Raw genomic sequence first — 21,833 nt, forward strand, 5'->3', positions numbered from 1 at the left:
TCTCTTCTTTGTAGGAGAAATACCTGTTGCTATGGAGCACTGGGGATCTAGTATGTGGGTAAGAAGGGATCCTCTTTCTCAGGACAGAGAGGAGTAGATACTTCCCAGGTGTCATCACAGCCTCCATCCCTAGCAGGGATTGTGGCTTCTTGATTCATACACAACAACAAACCCACCAGACCCACTTCTGCTTCTCCACCTCCAACACAGAGGTCTTGCACAGCAGAAGAGGTCTTCTCTACAGGATCCCAGAGCAGGATGGACAAGAGTTCTGTTCTTGCAAAAAAGGAAACATGTTCTTGCCTGCATTTGGGCCTAAATTACAGGGAAAAAAAAAAAAGGGTGGGGGTGGATTCTACTCCAGATTTCCCTATGAGAGATGTCAATGCTGAGTCAAACATAGCACAACAGCCCTGGGGAACCTTAGGAGGCAATTACAAATGCTCTGACAAAAATGCTCAGGTAGCAACACGTTCCAATTAAGAAGGTGTTGCTACCTGAGCAAAGAAAACGAAAGTGACTAAAGAGATTTACAGCGCAGATGACAGTGCTGCTCTTTTTCTTGAAGGATGCAGTTATGAATGACACATTTGTTCTGTCAGGATGCCACAGAAACACTTCTGAAACTGTTACACAGCAATGGCACTGTTGGCTGTGCTGTCTCAATAGCTCTGCAATGCCAGAAACAAACACGAACCACTCTCCATGTGATGCAGGTGAGTGATCCAGGCAGCACCTTCCTGTTGTGCACAACCAGGTTTCCTTGGCAGGGTCTGCGCTCAGCAGCCAACAGGCAAACCTACAGATGTGGGTCAACCAGGCCAACAAAATCAAATAGGTGTCCAATGACCAACACTCTGCTTTTCCAGGGAAACTGGAAACTTTCCCTTCAGATTAATCTTTACAGAATAAAGCTCCCACTGGAGGTCTCAAGACAAACCAAAAAAGCATGCCCTGATGGTGAGAAGGTAACAGTATTAGCTGCTGCTGATTTTGTTAGGGATTTCTCAAGAAGGTGACTTTTTAAACAAGCCTAAGTAAATTTGATGGCACTGACACATTTTTTTTCTCCCAGGTATTGGTGCAAAAAATCCTCAAGCAAAGATTCTGGGTGGTAAAGTAGTTAGAGTTGAACAAAACTCCTCTCCACGGAGCTGTGAAAGCAAAACGTGAACCCCAGACTCATACACAGACTGCTCCTAAAACAGATTTCCTTCTCTACTTACGAACACCAAGATCAACCCTTAAGGACCTCAACATTCCTTCTTCCTTAGGGAAGAGCACCCTTTTTCTTCCTCTTAGTGCAATTTCACTCCTCAAAAGCATACCAGCTCCCTGTCAGCAGCATTTTCCCTGTCTGTGTGGGTGCCCCCTGTCCTCCCCACATCCACAGGAGCAGAATGAAGGGACCTGTAGAGTGCAGTGTGTCCCAGTTTCTGAACCGAAGCATAACCCAGCATACTGCGGCCAACCTCATTGAAAGGTCATACAGCAGGAAGAAGTAAAAGCTCCCAGGTGCATTTCACTGAGACAGAGGGTAGTTTGTTTCAATTAAGTGCAACAACTTTATTGCCAATCAGAAAAGGTATCACTCAGGTATCCTTTGCCCTCTCCTCCCTGCTGCACACACAGAAATCACACACATATTTTCTGTCTGGCGTTACAGACTGCAAATTAAGCCCTGTTCCCATGGAAAATTAAAAAAAATTTTATAGCCCAGACTGAGGAGAGGACTGTATCCCCCCGGCAAAGATCATGGCATATTGCACAGGCAGCAGCACCTACCTCTGTGAGCCGACAGAGCCAGCAAGTCAACATAATTCCTCTTGGATGGAGACGTTTACCCCAGCTCAGACAGCCGGGGCTCTGCTGCCATGCCTGGAGCTTCGGACACGCCAGGAGAGCATCTTCTGTGAGCAGCGCGGCTCCTCTCACACACCGAACTGCAGCAGCGGCAGCCTGAGAGAGCAGCAGCAGTTGAATTGCTGCACATGTATCTCTGCAGATTATTTCCTGCTCAAACACTTGGCGTAAAAGCAGATGCTCTTAACCCTCTGGAGGCCTCTGCCTTTTTCCCCCCTCGGCAGAAGAAAGCTAGCAACTCCAAATATTCTGCGGTGAGGCCGGAGAGGAATGACCGGAGACTCGCAGGGCATCTTCCGAGAAGTAGTCCCAACCTCGTGTTAGTTGCAGTCACTTTGTGCTCAGGGAGCCAGGCATTCCCACAGCAGCCCACAGCATCCCCAGCCAGGCACCACACGGTTCCCACTGCATCACCCACTGCAGATCCCCAGGCTCCAGCAAAGCACCGCTCGTAGCTCACATGGGAGGGTGGCCAGAGGTCTGACCCTGCAGCTGGAGGCCACGGCCGGGCAGGCGAGGAGGTGAGGGACACGAGAGGAGCACAAGTGATGTGGCAAGCCCAGCAGTGTCACCCAAACTCAGGCCTGCAGGGCTCCTGCTCCTGGCACAGAGCTCTGCGGTCGCAGGCGCTGCCCCATCACCTGCAGGCACCCACTCGGCGGGCAGGCACGGAGCGTCCGCGTGGCACTCGGCTGGCTAGCGTCAGCACTGCTCCCTCTCACAGCCTGCGAATGTGACTGGAAAGCATGGCTGAAAACATGCTACAATTAACAGGAGGGAGGGAGATACTATTGCTCTCCTGCTAGTCTTAAAGGCACATTGCTCACATGTGCCTGTTGAGAATGCGAACGCCCACAGCTTCAGACCCAGCGTCTCACCCATCTGCAGGCAGCCGAGAAGCCCAGGCAGGAGCCCTGTCTGGGTGTGGGGAAGGAGAGCACCCCAGGAGTCAAGAATTGAAGGGGCAGCTAGCAGGAGTCCCTACATCAGGGGCTGGGAGTGAGGCCTGACACACCTTCACCACTGTCCAGGGAGCCAAACCAAGCCCCTGTCACCCAGCCCAAGTGCTAGCCCCTGTCAGTGGCACCTCCACCAGCATCCCAACCACACACGGGTCAGACTGGCCACTGCCCCACTCAATCCCACGTGGTACCAGCCATTGTCTCCAGCAGGCAAGGAGGGCTTGGTATAGCCTAGGAGCATGGTGCCCCTCTCCTGGTCTTGGCAGGAGAGTCAGATTAGTGGCACTGTTCCTGCTGGAGATACTGGCCAGGACCACAGCAGCAGCAGGTGCAGTTTTGCACCTTGGTGTTACACAGCAAGGATATCCCTCGTGCACAGCCACAAGCTGAGGCACTGAAATCCAATATGCCACACGTGCTAAAGCTGTGATGAGTCCAGCAGGTCTTAGACTGGCTGTAGCTTCTGGTGCAATAGCCACCTCCCTCCTGCCCCAGGGCTTGGGCCAGCAGGCTGTGCACCAGCTCAATGCCACATGTTCTCTCTTTGATTCTCCTCATATCCTCTTCTGAGTGCCTTGGGATACTCTGGTTTGTCCTTCATCATGACACAGCACAGATACAACAATAACAGTGCCCGTAAGTCCAGCCCACATCAAGGTTTTCCCTCCCTTGCCCCCCTAACAGCTGGCATCTGAACCTCAGAAGTCAGCAAAACAGGTGATTTACACCATTATAAATCTTCACTTTTTTCTCAGTAGCAGTTGTTGCCATAGATAACATGCTTTTCTGAGCAGGACCCAACGGTGTGAAGCCCTGAACCTTGTTAAGCCACTTTGCGTCACACAGCAACCCGTTAGCACCTTTGATTCTCCAAGGCCATGGAGACACCAAAATTAACCTGATCAATACCTACCCCCATCACTGCGAGGCAAGCTATTAGTAGTGTGGATATTTTAGCCTGAGCATACAATGCCAAAACAAATTACTACGGTGAAAAGTAAGTTAAGCATCCTGTAACTTCAGGCTTTCCTGAAAAATAGTCTGAAAGGGAAGGTACAGACTGTATACCATTAACACAAAACCAGCAGAGTTACCACTGAGGCAAGCATGCACCACAGCAAGACAAACACCTGCTTTCCCTGTAGTGCTGGTACAGAGGGGCCATTAAAACACGATCACCTCACGAAACGAGCGCAATGCATGTTTCACTGCTTCCGGGCCATGCAGCTTCGTGCAAAAAATACCAGGGTGAATTAGCTCAAAATGGTCTTTATTAAGCACTGCACATCTTAAAGAAAGCCTTTTTAACACCAGACCTACAAAACAAGCATAAGTAGTAATCAAAATGCTAGGCAGAGACACTTAAGGCTTTATACTCCTGAAGTTTTTCCGGAGTATCAAAGATCAAATTTGTTCTACAGAAGATAGCTGAGGATTTCTCAAGTTCAATGCTTCCTGAGCTCATTGATTAGTATGCAAACACAGCACAGTGACTACCAGCACATCACTACAAGCATCTATCCTGAAAAAAGGCAATCCTCTGCAACTCACTCAGTAGAAATATTCTATGTACAGGCACTATTACTTTTTTAAACTGCAAGACCTGATGGACCAACCAACTCTAAATTCAGGGGAAATGACTGCTTATTAAATGCATAAGATCAAAGGCTTATTTGAGTTATTCCATCATGTACAACAGAGTGTTTTGGAGTGAGAAACTCAGGTCAGCAGGGTCATCTCTTTCAGTCAGATACCAGATCTGTCACTAAAAATTATGCACGTTTGCAAGGGTAGATTTTTTTTTTGATTTAGTGTAATATGAGACTTCATTCTAAAAAATATTTGAGCGTAAGGAAGCCATCATATTTTGAAGTGTCATACTACAGAAAGCTGAATCATTAAAGATGTCTGCAAGCAACTGCAAGACCCAAAATTCACATCACAGTTCTACTAACCTGCATATTCCACCAAATATATGTATTCTAATTAGATAACACAGGCCTTCACAAAAAGAAAAGCACTGCAAAACAACCTTTATCAAAGGCTTTAAATCCATAATAAATAAATGTAAACTGTAAGAAACACAGCCACCATTACAATGGGGGTTAAAAAAAAATAAAAAAGAAAGAAAAAGAACCTTGGAAGTCAGAAACCTGACCATAATTATTCCCAACTTTCAGAAACATATTTTCAAGTGTATTGCTATGTGATACCTGACGAATAACAACACTAAAACCTCTTGAAACTCAGAGCTCTCAGGTGGTGGATGTGTCTATGCACACAAAACAAGCAACTACCCAACAGACAGCAGGCACATTCAAGAGCATCCAGCATGCTGACCCTACTGGGATTTATAAAAATAACAGCACTATTTTAAATGGCTACTTTGGAAAAAAACAATAAAACCAAGCAGGAACAAGAGAGATGGAGGCCTGGCATGATGAAGCTGTACCCACTTACATGGGTCCTGTAAATATTGTGGCTCTCTCTGCTCAGAAATCCTGGAATACTGACCTCAACCTTCTTCATGTTACAAAATTCCCATGCTCTACTCCTGAAATTCAACATCTAACTTCTCTTTATAATTATTCTTCTACTATACTCATATAGTGCATGAAGACTAATCTATCTTCCAAGAAATGGTTTGTCCTCTGCTGTTACCAAGTTGCAAAAATCACCATTCGTTTGTCACAGGTAAGTAAACAATTCATACATCAAGTAAACCATTCGTACATCTATTGTCAGTGCACCCTTCAGGTCACACATAAGAAAATCCTTACAAGTGGGAGGAAAGGGCTTCTGTACAGTGTGAAAAGCAAAGTCAGCACGATCATTTCAGCCGTCTGGAGAGTGATGGGGGTGCCTGGAGTTTTACTTGTGCACTTCATGCACTGAAGCAACTGCATTGGGCAACTCATACATGGCACAGGCAAGAACCTGAACTCCTGCAGATAACGATGGCAAGAGCAGCACTGGAAGAAGCCAGGACACCCTGGGTAAGCAACAGGTAGGGAGATTGTCCCTCCTGAGCCTTGCATCCACTTTTGATGCATGCAGTAAGAGCCGTACTCAGCCCAGTGAACAGCTCCTCTACAGACCATGAACTGAAAATTTTGACCAAGAAAAAAAATTTGGCAGATGGTGAGAGCTTCTCTTAGAAGAACATTTCACACACACACCCAAAATCTGTAAAGAGTAATGCCCAATTCTGTACTCCCTACAAGCTCTTGGCTACAAATAAATTACAGAGTCTCTGGGATATGCCAAACCTTCCATGCCAGCATTCCCTGAACTTGTTCTCCTGGCTACCCACCAGAGCAGCTCCCAACATTTTGCATCACTAATCACTCCAGTTTTTCTTATCAGCCCCTACCAATAACCAGCTACTGTGTGCTTACCATAACCCCAGGGATGCCTGCATTCAGAACCACTGGGTTGATAGTGAAGGGGTTCCAGCCAGAAGAGAGGTGCAATAGCAAATACCTGAGCATGGAGTTTGGGAAGCAACAGCACCGAGCTTTAATATGCAGCTTGCTCAGAAACTACCTCCCAGCAAATTTAACAAAAGGAGCAACTAAAGCATTTACAGTTTTGAACACTCACACACACATTAACCTGGTGAGCTGTCAGTCCTGAGGTTTATTTATATTGGAAAAACTTCAGAAGTTCAAAAAAACCATTAGCATCCAAGGAAGCCACACTGCAGCACCTCACTGGGAAACATCGTAGAACCAGTCTGCAGTGTTTACCTAAGGAGATGCAGGGAAAAGCTACGGACATCAGAGGCATAAATGCCCTTTCAAACACCCTATCTGCAAGACAAAAACCCACTCTTTTGACTTGGCCTATTTAGAGGCAGATATTACTGACTATGAATCTTCAAGATATCAGCATTGTATTGTGGTTTTTTGCGAGGTTTGGTTTTGTTTGAAATCAGTATTTATGTTGTGCTTGAAAATACTCTATTGTATTTAGCCATTAGAATCCCACAGCCCTCCTTGTATCTGGGATTTAAAAATGGAAGTATTTGCACTGTGAGCAAGGTTTGCAGAATTCAATGAATGTGTTGGCAAAGAGTCAAAAGAGCATGTTTGGACAGCCTGGGGATTATAAAGTCCCCCCTGCGGCCTTTTACAAGCTAGCTGGTTTCACCTTTATCAAGGCTTCCTACTTGAACTACTTTTGTGAAGTCAGCCTTGATTTCTCTGAAATTATAAAATGTATTTGAGAAATTAAACATTAAAATAGGACCACAGGAATAATTCATAATAATTAATAATAATCTTATATCTACTAATGTCCTTTGTAGTCAGAGACATCTGGGCCAAACTCTACAGCCAAAATCAACTATGGTATCTACAAGTACAAAACAATCTACTCAAAATGGAGCTCTCAAAGAAGACAAATCATCCTTCAGAAGTCGGGCACTGTGGTTCTGACTGCTGGTGCTTCTTTCTGGTTCAGTAATGAAAGAAAGGTAGTAACTATGAATAAAAAACTCCAAAAGGTGCCAAAGAGAGACTGTAGCAAAGAGAAAAAGCCTGTAGCAAAGTGACCACCTGGGTATTGAAAGACAAACTCTCCTAAGGCTCAGATGCAGGAAGAATGATTAAACATGGAATCAGAGCCCAAACTACAAGTAGATCCAGTTTCTTCGTGCAGGCAAAGTGAAGCTAGAAGTATTTTAGGAAGGTGAGCACTGGTAATAGCTTTACTGTAGGACAGCTAGGTTAAATTGAGCTGGGATAAAAAGGAGTGAGACTGAATTATTTAAGCTTCCTTTCTGGCCATATGTGCTGTGAACAGCTGATAAGTTGTAGGAAGAACATGCTACTTTTAGAGCTCTTGACTTTCCTGTGCCAGGGTCCTTGTCTCTCTGCTGAGCAAACAGGGAACTAATGCTTATTGCTACTGGGAAGCTGGGAAACATGGGTTCTCCCTCGCCTCTGGTGCTGGCTGATGAGTTATTTTGGGCTAAACATTTAAGTTCATAACCCATTCTTTAAAATGGCCCCAAGATTCCATGCATATTTGGGAGGTGCTCTGAAAAATGCCAGCGCAGCTTAGTTCCCATCAGCATCTGTCTGCAACAACAAAGACTCCAAAAACAGAAAGATCTCTCCAGGCAACCATGATGAGCAAGCTCTGTGTTCAACTGGGACACACAAATATCAGGGAAATATTGTGAGAAGAGGTCTTGAAGAAGCACTGTAGCTATTTAATGTCAAATGAGGAGCTCAACAAATGTCAAATGTGTCTTCAACATCGGACCAGAGCTGCACTGGCTCGGCACCCAGAAAGCCACGGGAGCACCCCAGCACCCAGTGGCACAGGGAGCCACACCAAAGTCATGGGACACTTTCTGGCACCCTCCCCACCTCATCTTCTTTCTGGGGATTTTCTTTGTAATGAAATTCTTCCTTTCATCAAAGATTTCATGAAACTTCACAGCCAAGTTCAATTTTCTATTTATATCTGTTTTACTTTCATACAGTTTTGGAAGAATTCTGAAAGGATTCTACCACACACATTTGCCAGAGTTTGATAAATATTGTTTCTGTTCAAAGGTCCACAGGAAGCAACAACAGAACCAGGAGATTCACACCTCCACCTTCCTGTTGCACTTCTGGAGACCGCCTCTCTGGTATGCACCCACAGGACAATCCCCACCTTTCCTTTGCCTTGCTGTTGCCTACCCTGCTGCTCCCAGATGCAGCATCCCTTCCCTGGGACTCCACTGTCCTAAATACCAGTTACAAAAATTTCCATGTGCAGGGCCTCACATATTAGCACTTGTGGAAAGAGAACCAATGTTAGCACCAAAAAGCTGTTAGGGGACTGTGGAAGCACTGAGCCTTCTTTTCACACAAAACTGCATTGGGAATTTGAATTGGGGGTGTCTCTCTGTTTCTCAGCTGCAGCATGAGCTTCTCCATGCTTCAGGCATCACCTGATGGAGTCAAAGCACAAAACAGTCAGTTATTCAAACCTGCAAGGTTCGAAAACCCCAGCTGAGAAAGTGAAAGAGGAGTGAGATATCACAACTGACAAACCACAGCAGAGAAAGGAGACTTGCTCATGCTGGGCTGAAGAGGAGGTTTCTTATACAGCAGCTGTCAAAAACCTTGTTCTGAAATGGCTCAGCAAGCCTCACCTCAGCCTTGTCCTAACTCGGACGGCTGGGGACAGCTCTGCAGTTTCCCCAGGAATTCCAAGAGCTCCTGTGGCCCCAAGGGCCTTTCTGGAGAACAGGGAGATGACACTGTCCCTTTCTGCACCCATGATACGCTGTGGGGCCCCTGTCCTCCCTTCTGCTCCCATTTCACACTGTCTCTTAGCCAGTGGGTAACAGAGTGAGGGTTGGGAAAACACTGGAGAGGAGCCCAGTGGTCAGTGCACTGATACAGCACATGGTGTCCTGAGCTCTCTGCTGTCCAAGCACACACACTCCCTGTCCTGGGCTGCTGGGATGCCACAGCTGCTGTTCCAGCCGTGGGCTGAGGTGTCGGTTTAGCACCTTCCAGCTGGCCAGAGCAGCATTCTGTGTCCCAGCCCCTTTGCAGGACACTCACTGGTGCACTGTGATTGCTCAGCCTGAACACATTAACCCAGGAGCTCTAAAAAGGTTTATCTGAACTGGGACTGAAAAGAAAATTACAAAGAAGCTTTGGCAGAAGGGTGAAACCTATCATTAATTTTAGTAGTGAGTGATCTGAAATATATAAACACATTGTCCTTTTATAGCAGGACTGTTTTTCTCTATTGCTGCTTTAAAAATGTCATACTAGCTCCACCTAGCACACGGAATGGTTGTACTAGCACTGGGGAATTAGTCAGGATTAAATATGGCCACTTTTGTTCAGTTTGATCAACTGGTTATTTTTTGCAACTCAGACTAATGCTTCCATTCAATTCCTTCCACCATCTCCCACAGGAAAAATATGGGCTTCAGCTAATCTCTCAAGGGTACATTTACTAAGAATGCAAAAGATTTTACAAATAACTGAGGAGGAAGGCAACAGTTTGTTATGCATCACATATATTTTAAAAGTCCATTAGAGTGCTCCAGATTTATCATGCTACCAGAACTCAGATGGGTATTTAATACCAGTAAAATTTTATAGGTCAATGCAGAAATCTGACTGACTGATCCAAAATTGCCTGGACAATAAAAGTGTTCAGGCCACCCCTTGCAAATACTGCCTAACAACTCGTCCTTTCCAAGCCCTACTGGTCCCAACTGGAGCAGTGTTATCTCATTAAAAGCTTCTGCCCAGTCACTAAGCACTACAACCACTAAAACAGGATTTCTGGAATATTAATTCCAAAGGACGACAATCAAACATAGTGCTACTACTACAGCCCACCTAATTTTTTGTGATTGGCTCTCCACTAAATTTACTAAAAGAAATTGGCAATCAACAAACAATACCTTTGACAATAGACAAGACAGAAAGGTTTTGGAGAAGGGGCAATCATTGAGGTAAGATATGAACTTACTTACAGAAAGCCAGGAGGAATTACTGTGCCATCTAATGGGACAACTTCCCTTCTGAACAATGCGAGTAACCAAAAGATAAATCATGCAGGGCATATTTTCCAATGTTTGGGTCACAAGTTTAATGAGAAACTTCACTGCCATTCAAATGGCTGGTCCTATGGGCCAGACTGTGCTGTCTGGGGCATATTCTGTTTTGGTTTCTCCCTGAGGTTGGAAAAGGCTGTGAAGATTTGAGGGAATCATGTGAAGTTTAAGATTTGCACATCCTTTCCATGGGCTTAGGATTTCGCCATTCAAATGATTTGTAGTTGAAGTTCATGGGCTTTCTCATCATAAGGGACATAACACTTTTTCTGCACTGAATGACAAACAGACTCACAGCTGTGGCACTTCAGATGGGATTGGAATGGCCCTTTACAAGAGACAGACCAAGGGCATTCAGAGAACACCCTGAGTCCCTCCAAACTCACACTGCCAACCTGACCAGTTCTGAGTTCAAGCACTTCTGGTTAGAGGCCGTTCTGAGGTTCTAGGAACACATAACTTGTTAAGAAACCCGCAGACAAAGGGAGAATGATGGGCACAAGTTACTTGGATTTGTGAAAAAGAGGACCTAAAGCAGATTGCCTTTTACAATTACACAGCCACAGGGAGAGAGCACAGCAATAAAGACATGGCAGAAACACAACAAAAGCCCTCACACATCCTCAGTATAGTGTGTTACCCGCAGGAAGCAGGCTCCTCTGTATATACACTAGCAACCGGTCTCCTAATACTTTCATTTTCAAAGAAAACTAACAAAACAGCAAAACCATTTTGAAGATTAGGCCTTCTGCAGAGATAAGAAAAAAAGCTGATATAGACCTTAGTCACAGCACTGAATAACAGCAAAAAGAGTCAGAGAAACACAGATCAGAGCATACTCCACCCACGGGGATTGGAAAGGTGAGTGCATGCCTGAAAGCTGCACTCCCTTTCCTGCGTGGGAATCCTGCTCCTGTTTTACAAATGCACCATCCCTGCTGCACACACTTGGAGCAGCCCGAACCCATACGCCTGGGTGGCCCACACACAGACACGTGCCAGTTCCATCAGGGCAAGAGATGGTGAGTGACTCTGCATGCAGATGGGGAGTGCGGTAACGAAACCAGCGCCAGCTCTTTGGCAGGAGGCTGCTGGGCTGATGGGGTGATGCCATGTTGATAGCAGATGCTGCTAACACCTGTTGATGGGTACAGCAATCTCTTTTTAAAAGCAGTCAGCCTTGGGAGGCAGGGAAGCATGGGGCTTCGAGGCACTCGGGTACAGAAACAGATAATTGCATTGCGGGTGCCAGTAAGCAGTAAACAAAGGAAAACTGTGCTGCAAGGTTACAGAGTCAGGCAGGACATGAAGGAATTTGCATGAAACAACAGCACCAGTCCTCAAGGAAATGAAGCACCAGTCTGAAGCTGTGCGAGCCAGAGCAATGGATTCATTGCTTCGTGTACAGCAGCAGCAGAGCAGAAAACATGAACCCAGTAAAGTTTCAAACGGAGCTGGGTTTAGCACAGAGACCAGACTAGTAAGATTCATTCGAAGAATTTTAGCTCTTCCACATCACATTCATGAATACACCCTCTGTTCACTCTGCTTAAGAAACTCATTCTTTACTAAGTTACATGAAAGAAGTCTTATTTTTCCTAGACTGGTTAATTCAAGTGGGATACTGAATAAAGCAGTGAGGTAGAAAGGGAACTGTGGCTCCCAGACGATAAAGCTTTCCTCTCCAGAGGCAGTGCCAAAAAGAAGCTACAGACCAGGGCTGTGGCTGCAAAGAACCCCTGCACCAAGCAAGAGATGTAGCTGGTGAGTCTACTTTGTATGATAGGGCAGTCAGGACTCAGTTTGCACTGGACAAAGTAAAGCTTGAAACAAATTTGTGTTAGGGTACCCTCACTCTGCACCTCATTTTCTTGCTTCTTGCTGCATTCATGTTAATATACTCTTCCTCCACTGCCAGTTTCTTTTTAAATACCCACTTGGAGCTGCTGTGATAAAGGGTGTTTTCGTTACAGATTCTCAATTATCCTTAAATTACTAAAACGTCCAGATTTCAAATAAGCGCTTTTTTCTTTTCCTTCAAGATTCTATCAAATAGTGCCCCAGTTAATTATTGTCTTCTGAGTTTCAAAACTCAGCTTGTTTGATGCCACAAAAGCATAAATCCCAAGAAATAAAATATTCTCTGGAAAAGCAGTCCTCTGCTTCTTTTATCTTAAATTGGTTTCGTGCCGTCAATGAAATCATCCTGTGGAAAAAAAAAAATTAATTTCAGCCTTTGGGGAAAGACCGAACAGAAAAACTTTTAATATGCAAAGTTCAAAAAGCAACAACAGAAAAGAGATTTTGGAAGGAGCACCTCTGGCTGGCCCTAACAATAGCTTTTGTCGGTCCCCCAGGCTCCAGCAGCACAGTCGGCCAGCTGGCTGCATAATTTAACACATCATATCTTATGCATCTTGATCTTATCAGAACACTTTACAGAGGCTAATGGAAATGGTAGAATAGACTTCCAGAGCGCTGGCTTTGAACTGCCCAGGTTTACACAGCATCCAGTCAATTACCTAATCCCATCTACAGACATCTCCTGTCAAACGGAGCACAAAGGAAAAGGCATTTAATAAAACCATGGATGGAACGAGATCAGCTGACCATGAACAGCATATGACTGTTCAGTCATTCATACAGTGATGTATTTAATACCCTCAGAGTTCATATTTCAGAAGTCCTTTTTTTCCTAGGCTTGCTCCTTCTTCTAAGACTTGCTGTTGTAAAGACGACAGCACATTTTACTAGCAAATAACTGTGAAATACATTCTATATCAAAAGTTTACTACGGAAAAAGTTCTTGTATTTTGCCATAACTAACAAAGAACACAAAGGTGCCATTTGTTTGTCTTTGGCTTTTATCTGTTAAAGTCAGGCAGAAAGAAGTGAAGCCACTGAAAATAAAGCATTCATACTGCATACAAGCAGTGCTGGAATTACATATTTCCATGGCTGCTTTTTTGACTCAAGCAGCAGTCTGGCAGGGCACACATCATGCCCAGAAAGTTGTTTTTCCCAGGGTGTGATCAAATCCTTACACTCTAGCTGGTCTGACCTTGCAGCTTTCCCACACACACGGAAGTTGACTGCATGATTTGTAGAACATCTCAAGTTAGATTTTTTTTTTTTCCCACCCAAAGTTAATCCCTGTAAGAAAAATAGATCAATGTGAATCAGCTGAATCTAGGAAAACAGAGAAAACAGGTCTGTTGCTAAGCACAATAAATTCAAGAAAACTGCACTCATTGTAACAGCATAATTACCACCACAACTGTGCAGAAGATAATTATTCACGCTAAGATGTGGCAACCTTTTGCAAAGATAAGACAGATACTTCCACTTTCAATCACCCAATGCAATATCTGCATTTATATGAAGATATTAGACAGGGAACAGGTAAAAAAAAAAACATGATTAACTTTGTGCATTCTTTTTATATGACTTATGTGCTTTACTGCATCTTGGCTTCCATATATGCCATAAATCAGAGAAAGGAGAGAGCAATAAAAATAGAGGGACACAGAAAAGATGAAGAACTAATATTCAAATCCTCCCACAGAAGGCAGACAAACCTCCAAGGAAATGTGGGCAGGAGGAGGAGAATGAGAACATGAAAAATATAAGCCAACCAAAATAATGGAAAAAACCAAAAACATACATACATATGGATGGCCCTGGGAAACTGGCAGGGACCTCTCTGCAGGAGTAGTGTCTGGGGAACAAGATGTCTCAGGGCTTTTAAGTCAGACCATCCAGCCATGAGGTACCAAAGCCTGTCAACATCCAAAGCTAGCACAATGATTATAAAAGGGAAATAGGAACTAGGACACACTGATAAAAGCACTAAAATCACCTTGAAAAAACAAGAGCTAAGAGATTAGCAAGCTAAACAATACTTTTTCCTCCACGCTGTCATGGTTGATTGTTTAAAGCCTGTCAAAAGCTCCTCTGGGAAACCCTGCATAGATATACTGAGAGCAGTGGGAGAGTAGGGAATCAGTCAATATTTAATAACTTTATTACTCAGACAGTACCATACGCATTTAATTGAAAATTACAATGGCATTTGGGGGAAAAATGCTTTTCTTTTGCAATAACAACCAAGTCGTTTGAAGTATTTTGAAAGGATTTTCTCTTTTTAATATTTAATAGAGGCACACACCTTTGCTCAAGCTGTGGCAGAAACTTGAGGACACCTAAACTACCAGAGAATTTCCAGCAATAACTTCTGCCACCAATGCTGAAAGTTTTCTTTTTGCCATCCTACTTTCTTTCCAAATCATGAGCAAATATGAGACTGCACTGAAATCATTAGCACCGCCCACCAGGCAGATCTGCTTGTCACTGCACATTCCCTCTCCAAGACAGACAGCTGGAGGCTGTATCTGGACACCAAGGAAGAGCCTGGCAGAACAGTTTCAGCTTCTACTGCATAGGCTGCCTCAAGTTCCTTTCTCAGGGAAGAAACACAACTTCTAAAGGAAGCCCATGAACACATTCAGCTCCGACATTACACTAGTGGAACTACTTTTGGAATGCTGAACACATATCAGAAGTTCACAATTCTGAAAGAAAGATGGAAAAGGGAAAAAAATAAAAAACACATGGAAACAGCCAAAAAGCATTTGGGAGGTAGACACTATGCTGCACAGCAAGACATCCAAAAGAAGACTTACAGAAAAAGGAATACCAAGCAGTGACATGTAGAACTGCATGAACAAGTGTCTTGGAAAAATATACATGTGCCTAACTACTGACACAGACAGCTTCTGTAACTCAGTAGAGAAAGAAAAGGGAGAAAAAAACCCAGTACCATATAGTAAAAATTACTGAACCTGTTATTAAAGTCTACCAATCAGTATGTTCCTAGCACTCTCAAATACCACGTCTCCTGAAGGTCTGGGAGCACAGCTTTCATTGCTCTTCTGTATCTGTCTTCCTCCAGCCAACAACCTGAAGAAAATAATTTTATACCTTCCTTCCTCAGGCACCAAACTCTGAATTACAGTATAAATCTAGGTCTCCAAAAGACTTGGTAACTCACCTGCCTTTGCTTGTCCCCATCATTTTCCAAGGAGAAAAGCAGAGCAGTGGCACTCTCACAAGTTCATTTGATTGGCAAGTGCCTGAGGTTTTCCACTGATCTTCAAATGCACTATGAATCTAATAAAACCCTCAATACCAGTACTGGAATATTTCATACACTGCAGTTTTATTTAATTTCTTGTTTATCTGACTACTGCCAAACAAGAGGATATTCCATGAAAGCTGATACAGCCCTAAATGAGATATGAGCCATTCTCAAAATACCCTGTGTGTATTTCCTTGCACACATGTGAGCCCACAAATCCTACTGCTTAGCTCTCAATGAAGACTTTGGTTTGTTTTAAATAACCTGACTGGAGACATTCTGCTTCAGAAATATCTCTTTAAATACACCCAGGAGGAAATTTGACATATACAGTATAATTGCCTTGCTATCTAGACTTAATCCTGCATAGAAACCATCTGTTGCATTAAAACAAAAAAAAAAAAAGGAAAAAACCCCACAAGCACAAAAGCCAAATAAGATTCTTTTTGTACACTGCCTACTATTTCTGAATACTGTGCATGTGTAGACCACAACATCACCATGCACAAGATCATCACAAAGTGGTGTTACAATACTGCTCGAAAAAATCCAGACAAGCATGTCAAGATGTACAGAGAAACCAGGTGTGTAGAGCAATCCTTTCATCCTGCTCTGCTCAGGAAGGAACCAGAACCAATGGAAAATCAATCAGAGGACACAGCCAGAAATATAAAATATTTATCTTACTAGGAAGAGAATGAAAATCATGGGCTGCTGCATTGGGAGAGAAGACAGCTAGGAAGGGGGGGTGCTGAAATGGCCTCGCTTGATACAGAGAGCACACAATGCTCTGGCTGGAAGGCACTGCTCAGAGGGTCAAGGGCTGCTCCCTTCCCCAGTAATCCTCTGTCTTTCCAGAGGTGTTTAGCTTGACCTCCACCAGTGAAGGCTCTAAATTTCCCTGGACAATAAATTCTGATGCTTTACTACTTCTCCCTTAGCATCCAAACTCGAGCTTCCTTGTCACAAGGAACAATTAGGTGCCATTAGGCAACCTGTGGAAACTCCCCTCGGAGGTCCTTAGGCTAGCAAAACTCCTGTTTGAAAAAATAGAATTACCTGTGACCCTGCTCAGGTCAGGTGATGAGAGCCTTTTGGACTTACCTGGGGGGATGTGGAACACAGGACTCTTGCTCCATTCACACATCCTGCTCACACTTGTTGGTGTGTCTGAGTGACAGGGTGCTGCAGCCAGCTGGGACAGCAAACGCTCCAAGCACCAACAGAGCTTAAGAGAACTTGGGGATGAGCAAGAGTCCTGGCTTTCATGCCCTAAAGGACCCCCAGCTTCCTCTGAAAGGGACATCAGTTTCCAAGAGAGTGGACAGTGGGCAAGTGAGGAGGTTGGGTGCTGCTCCCAGGGAGCACCCAACCACCTCTGCAGATGCAGAGCCCTTGTGCTTCCACATCGTTCGAAGACTTGCTCCCCACTCCTTACCCTGCTCTGGTTCCTCCAGGTGTCAGCCAGAATTTAGCTTCTCTTCCTAGAAACCCATCATTCCTACAGATTGATGGGTTTTGTCTTGATCCCTAATCTCTCCAGACTTATATCCTACCTTCCAAAGGAAGGCTCATGCTTCACTCTTAATGCAAGGCTCCATATATTAACAACTTACAAAAGCCATACAAAAACCTTTAGCCTGCTGGAAGCAATAACCTATTGATTTAACATTTTGCTCACTATTACCATCTAATAAAAGGATGAAAGCAAGGCACTATATCACAAATTGTCACCAGCAGCTCAGAACAAATTGGGTCCTTTTTGGATCAACAGAATCATGGAGACTAGCACAAACTCAAATCACCTCTCTTCATCAGCTTTCAGCCCCATCCCACTCCCATCACCTGCGGGTGACCAAGTGCACTCAGAACAGGACTAATGCAGATGGCATAATTAAAAGGCTTTGAGTCATACATCAGTGAGTGCCTGAGCATGAGGGCATGTCAAATAGTATACTTACAAACACAAGGTTTTGAAAGACAATCTAAATTACAGCACATGACCTCCAAGTTCAGCTCTGAAGTTTCAAAATAGCCTTGTCATCCCCAGTTACCAAACAGCCATGCCCAAAGCTGGATGTACATTCCCTCTTTCATCAACCTATGTCTACTCCTGCCTTGTCCTAATGGATGCATTATCTTGAGTTGTCACATCTGATTACACATGATGTGACACAGGATGACATGAATAATGTACCCCCCTTTGATGTGAACAAATTCATTAGTTTAGCTTTGGGGAAGAACAGGAAAGCACAATGTAATAAGCAGCAGTTTACTCGAATCATTGCAGCATAATTATTATTGTTATATTACTGTTAGGATGATGATGATGATGATGATGATGATGATGATGATGTTTACTTCCCCTCTCACTGAAGGGTAACAAAGAAGCCTAAGTTAAAAAGAAATTTACTTCCTCACAAAAAGCATTTAGGAAAGTTTCCACAGTTCTTTCTTTCCAAATTCTACAAAAATCAAATGGGCCACTTCAGCATGTGTTGGCATTGAACTGTTACCACAAGCTTTTCATATTTCTTTTCAGAAATGAAGGACATGAGGAAGAGGAGATCTTCACTGCTGCTTGGTTTTTGACTAAGCAGACTTTTCCCCCTCTATTGTTCTACAAGCTGGATGTACACAGATTCAGGAATATTAAAGAGCCAAAAAAGTTTAATTAAATCCCTTGTTAATTAAAGTATGAGCTACTGAGCTTCCTGCTTACTCATAAGGAGGAGTAAGAACAGCACTTGGAGAATCACAGCCTCTTGAACATTGTATGTCATGGCCAGCAGTCTCCCAGAAGATGGTAAGAGTGGGGTGCATTCATCTCTCTTTTTGAGCACATGCATATTGCCTCACTCTTCCAGGAGTAAGTAAAAGTTATACAAATTCTCTTGTAGATCTCTGAGTTGTGCTTCACACTCATTTCCATGTTCTGCATTCCCACCAGGGTTCATGGCACCACACGCAGATCAGCCAAGGAAGGAATCCAGCCCTCTGCTTTTATTTTTACCCGTTGTGCTTTCATCATAGCTGGGTGAGTGAGAAACCATCTGCTTCCTTGGGATGAAAAGGCAGGAGAGGGAGCTACAGTTTCCAGAGGAGTGTGTCTTTCAAGATACAGCATCTGTCCTTTCTGTTCCTTCTGATTTATAGGGATTTTGGTTTGGGCCAAATTCACAGCTACATTAGGAATGAGAGTAGCCTAATGTGACACTGTACCCAGAATGAATTTGGCTCAGGGACTTCAGCTCATTCATTCTCAGGGCTGATATTTCAGAGCCCTTGATCCATGATGGCAAATTTACACTGATGCAGTAGGTGACTTTCTAATTTCATTTATGCTCAGATCATCCTGTTGGCTGGTATTAAAGAACAGGTTTTAGCTGAAACCTTTTAGTTTGAAGGATTAGATAACAAGGATATGTAGCTTTCCTAATCAGAAATGCATTGTGTAAAGATTTCATACAGGAACTTCTGCAGTGCAGCACAGAATTGCTGGACATCCAATCTGACAATCCTTCGCATTTGAAGGCAACAGGAGCTACAGCACCCAATTTAGAGACAAATATCGACAGAAAGAATGACGTGAGGAAGCAGTCAGAACTAAAAAATCTAATCTTTCTGACACATATGAATTTCAAGAATTTTTATCTTGAAAATTGATAGCAGTATTCCAGACACATGTATAAGACTGAGAGACTTTCCATATCACAAATACAGTCACTGTAAATGCACTTCAAATAATAACCCTGCTCTTCTAACTTTCCAGATAGTTGATAAAATTTGAAATCATCTTTCTAAAGCTTCTTGGAGATCTTCCTCTACTTCCTTACTGAAAATGATCTGACAAAGCCTGATGAACAAGCAAACCAACTTGCTATTTTCCTTTCAGTTGCTTCTGTGGTAATAAATTTCCAGATTTATTCATAACTGTGTTTCACATAAGTTTTTCCCTTTGCAGAGGAATGTGTATTATCTTCAACACTGCTCTGCCCAAATTTTCAAATCCTACATTCTTCCTGAGATGATGCTAGGAATGCTGTGAACAGTAAACTTGTTTGGGGGCCACAGGGCTGAGATGATGGAAGTGACAGTCAAGGCCATCCTCTTGCTGCTGGGCAGGTGGCACTGACACCCCCCTGATCCTGCTTCCCTTGTAGCCAGGTGTTCTGCAAGATTCTGGACAGGCAAGTGCTAATTCTGCCCTACTAATATAAAAAAGATATTTCTATTTAATGACTAGTTATTCTGTTCTAAGGTACACACACTTAGAACAACACATCACCAAAAAAGGCACCACAGATAAGCCTTAAGAGACACAGTGCAGTGAAACAAGAACAGGAGATGAGCAGAAGGGAGATTGTTGTGACAGAGGCACAATATGTGCATCTTGGGAGCAGATTTCAGACCCTGGCAGTATCATCTAGACACAGGATTTAACCCAAGGGTATTAGCAACAATCTTAATCCAAGCCCTTTTAGCAAGTGACAATGTTGATACCAGTTAATCTGTGCCACTAACAGCTTCCAAAGCTAAGGCAGAGAGCCCACCAATTCCAGCAACACTTTCCACATACTTGGGTCAAACTGTGGGCAAAATTCAAATGTCAACATTTTTCCAGTGCTACAGAGCACTTCCTATAGTATTCAAGACATCTGCATGGGGCTTGCAGGAAACAAGACCTCTCAAAGACCTGCAGCCTCCACAGGCAGCAGCTGGAGGCCAGGACATGTGCCAGGAGTAAAAGCCACAGGAGTCCTGAGCTGAACATCTGGGTCATCTTCCTCCAGAGCTACCAGAACTTTTAGAAAAGTCTTTTGCCAACAAAACTTTCTATACATATTCTTAAAACTGCTTAGCATGTGTTATATGCAAACCTGTCCTGAAGCATTAGTGTCCACAATTAACCCTCCTGGCTGGACATGCCTCTGGAGTCAAGTCCTTGCCACGCTTTCTATCGCCTCATTACTTAACTCCCTTTATTGCCAAGGGGATAAGTACTGACTTTGCCTTTGTGAGAAGTGATGGAGGAAGCAGAGATCTGCAGCTGCCAAGAGAGGTTGCTGAGGTACTTTTATTGGCAGCAGACCCAGGCATAAGTCTTACATGAGTACTGCAGAGAGGACAGTATACAGCACTCCTTACAACTTTAGGACACAGCAACCTAGAAACTACAAATCTGTGCAAAACTGGGCTCCACCACAATCATATTTGTGATGCAGTGGCAGTTGGACTTTGCAGAATTAGTTCATTAAAAAAAACCTAGAAGAATTCTCAATAAGTATACTTATTCCTGTCATTCATTAATACACCTGCTGGCTAAAAATGACAAAGGACTTCCAGCACGGGAAATATGTTCTTAAGTATGGAAGAATCAAGAACTGCTATACTCCATTTTTGAAATGTCTTTTCTATCATGGTTGGAGCACAGCTGTCTGTGTTCCTTACTCTCTGGTAATGAATGTCACTGAGAAGTAACATTAATCCCACATATTGACAGAAAGCGAAGGAGCAAGGCTGGAATTTATGCCCTTCTCTGCTTAAAGGGAGGAAGCTTTGAGTCTGATTTGATTCAAGAGGGCTGAGATAATAACAGGACTTGGGAAGGTGATTTTCTAGCATCTGAACTAGAAATGAGAAGAAAAAAATCCAAAGCAGACCCACAACAAAGACTAAATTTGTCCATTCTCAATGATAAGGACGGCAGCCTGGCACCTAAATACACCTGTGCACTGCTTATTGGTTTTGAGACATGCTCCTCCCAAACAGGTGTGTCTGAATAAAGAGAAGTGCTTTACCAGGAGAGGCTTTTCCCCATTTAACTGCATCCCTGCCTCTACGGGGGGAGCACAGCCACCCTCCCAGAGAGGGGTGCAAGGAACACCACAGGTCTCCAGCTGAAAGCACAGGATGGAAAATGCTGCTGAAGAGCCCACCAAGTGAGAAGTGGCACTGGAAGATCTGAGAGCAACGCTTCAGGGAGAGGCAGTGAGAAGGTCAAAGCAACAGAGAGCCAGGGAACTACAGCATCCTCAACCAGAAACACTGCCAGCCTTCCTCAGAACCACCAAACCCTCCCATACCTGGAGGCACGCAAAAAACAGAGAGAGTGCTTTAAGTCTTTCTATAAACCAGGGGTCTTTCAGTGCAGGTGGAAAAACTGCTTACTAGTGATTAATAATTAGTTAGTTTTAGAAACACTAAGCGATTAGAATAATTCTGCACTAAAGCCATTCCAAATCTCATCTCCCAAAGACCCCCGAGTTGCTTGGATTCCCAGAAA

General features: G+C 43.8%; 1 protein-coding gene across 3 annotated transcripts in view; it reads right to left on the bottom strand.

Annotated features, from left to right (window-relative positions):
• The window catches only part of HTR2C (5-hydroxytryptamine receptor 2C), a 267,610-nt gene that overhangs the window by 213,549 nt on the left and 32,228 nt on the right, over positions 1-21,833 (bottom strand). Inside the window, exon 1 of one of the 3 annotated variants that reach the window (XM_048318522.1) lies at positions 1,786-2,630. The exons of 1 other annotated variant lie outside the window; for it this stretch is intronic. The gene's annotated coding sequence lies outside the window, so the exon portion shown is untranslated. Of the gene's footprint in view, positions 1-1,785; positions 2,631-21,833 lie in introns of those variants that run through there. One more of the 3 variants, XM_048318516.1, reaches the window with a different exon arrangement.

Source organism: Corvus hawaiiensis, chromosome 14 (assembly GCF_020740725.1).
Source record: "Corvus hawaiiensis isolate bCorHaw1 chromosome 14, bCorHaw1.pri.cur, whole genome shotgun sequence".
Classification (NCBI taxonomy): Eukaryota; Metazoa; Chordata; class Aves; order Passeriformes; family Corvidae; genus Corvus; species Corvus hawaiiensis.